This window comes from Corylus avellana, chromosome 10 (assembly GCF_965113065.1).
Source record: "Corylus avellana chromosome 10, dhCorAvel1.hap1.2, whole genome shotgun sequence".
NCBI lineage: Eukaryota > Viridiplantae > Streptophyta > Magnoliopsida > Fagales > Betulaceae > Corylus > Corylus avellana.
The window spans coordinates 10,537,414-10,539,928 of NC_142499.1; the positions used below are offsets into that span (position 1 = coordinate 10,537,414).

At 40.4% G+C, this 2,515-nt stretch overlaps 1 pseudogene; it reads left to right on the forward strand.

Moving 5' to 3' along the window:
• Window positions 1-1,179: 1,179 nt before the first annotated feature.
• Window positions 1,180-2,515, forward strand: LOC148583344 (uncharacterized; annotated as a pseudogene).

Here is a 2,515-nt window from a genome sequence, read left to right on the forward strand (position 1 = left end):
CACATAATTGATTGCTTAGTTTTATATGCCTAAAAATTGGATATCCCTTGTGATTTGGTCTTCGGATACATTTGGTGTTTCAGTTAAATTTAGATTCCTTTTATTATTTGTGTAATTAATGGACACATGTGATGATTTTTATTAATTATTTGAAGCATAGTAAAACATACATATGATTTGAATTGTGAAAAGTTTGGATTAATATTAATGAACATGAAGTATGTTGTTATGATTTGGTAAGTGTGGATTCCACATCTTTAGTACCTTTATCTATTGTTTAGTTTATTTTATTTTATGTTTTGTCTTTTATTTTAAAACCCTAAATTCAAATATCTTTTGGAACTAGGTTAGGATTTAATTAGTTTAGATTTAAATTTGCTTTTCAAAAAAATAATTCTCTCTATGATTGATCTCACACTTGCAATTCATTAAACTACAAACGATTTGTGCACTTGCAAGTTAAATAAATTTGCACAACACCAGTCTCAGAGAAGAAGATTGTTAGTAGAGACGTGGTGTTTGATGATGCCTATATGTTAAGAAAGGGTGAGGATGAAGCATCAACTAATAGCCAAAAAGGGAAACAAGTCGTGGATGTGGAGCTTGACGATCAGTGTCCACTCACGAACAAATGTGATGATGAAGAATCTTCAAGAGATTTAGAGCACCAAGAAGAGCCTTATTCTTTCGCAAGAGGCAAAGAGAAACATGATCGAAAAGCACCTCCCAGGATTAAGATTCTTCTACGTACAAGCCTCGAGACAAATGTCTCCCCAGGATAGTCAAACAATAACTCCAATACATAAAGTAAAAAGGGTTCTTATCCCTCAAACCTAGGAATGGTGAAGCTGGATCTCAACTCCTAAGTTTCTAGGACATGTCTTATCCCATGAAGTCTTGATTAGATCCCTACTCCAAGTTGAATTAGAGTAGGAGTCTCGATCCAGGTCCAACTAGATCTCTTTCAAGAATCCGGCCAACACTCCATCTCAGAAAAATCCACTTCCCAAACGACCACGAGCCCTGGAAGATGTGAACCAGGACTGCACAACAGCATTGGAAGCCTAGCTTGAGGCTTTTGCATGGTAGAATACGACTTTGAGGCTCCTTGTCCAGAAGCAATCTCACCCTGAGTAAACCAAGGAGACCATGAAGAAAAAGAATGCAACAGCCGTAGCAATGGCGACGATCACCAAGAGGACAATTTTTAAGACCACAATCATCAAGAGGATAACCGCAGGGAGTGAGGTAATAGAGGGGCCAATGTCAATAGGGAACACCGGGAGGATTCAGGAGATCTGAGCAGGATTGTAGCTGAATTAAAGAGAAGGTGCATACCACATTAGTAAACAAAATCTTATTGGGTACTGGTTCACCTTTCGCTAGACGGGTAATAGACTCTCGACTACCCGAGAAGTTAAAGGTTCCCCAGATTTTGAGCTACACCAGAAATGGAGATCCCACCAAGCACCGGGAGAATTTTTGAACCCATCTAGACCTTCATGGGACTCCCGATGAAGTGGCGTGTCCAGCTTTCCGTGTTACCCTTTCTGGGAATGCCTAGGACTAGTTTAAAAAAACTGACCCCAAATTCCATTGACAAATTCGAGGATTTACGCAGGATATTCTTGACTCAATTTCTATCTTCGCGGACACGGAAGAGGCCCTCGGGATACTTACTAACAGTGCAGTAGCGCTGTAATGAGACTCTTAAAGACTTCATAGCTCAGTTCGACCTGGAGAAGATGGCTGTAGATGATCCAATCAAATATATGGTTTTCACAGCCCTCTACCAGGGCATTTCATCCGAGGGTTCCCTAGTGAGGAAGTTGGCCCGGAAGCAGCCAATCACTTTTCAATGTCTAATGGAAAAAGTGGAATAGTTCATCAACCAAGAAGAGACTTTGAAGGCTATGGATAGTTCAAGGCAACCTGAAGAGAAGATAGAGGAAAAGAAAAAGAAAGAGCCTCGAAAAATTAGTGATGAATAGAAGGCGCCAAACAATAAGTTCAAAGATTACGACTTTGCGCCCCACAATGCCGAGATTTAAGAAGTCGTTATGGAGATAAAAAAAAAAAAAAAAAAAAAAAAAAAAAAACCAAAATTCCACAGGCCTTCAAAGATTCAAGTAATCCTCCTAAAAGAACCAAAGATAGATATTGTAAATTTCATGAAGTAGAAGGTCACTATACCGAGGGCTGCATAGCCCTAAGAATGCTTATTGAGAAGTTCATAAAAAATGGTAAGCTGGTTCGATTCCTGGAAGAGCAGAAGAATGAGTGGCAGAACAAGAGAAATGATCAGCCTTAGGATCAGAAACCCTAGGACCATCAACCCCGGGACTACTAGCCCCGAGACTATCCACCTCGGGATTTTCGTCGACGAGACCGTGCTCACCAAAATGAGAAGGGTCGGGAGAATGCCCCATGGCCCCCACGGGAGAGTGCAGAAATAAGAGATGACCAGAAGCGGGAAATGAGCAGTAGTTAGCAGCATAGAAAACCAAGGAACTAG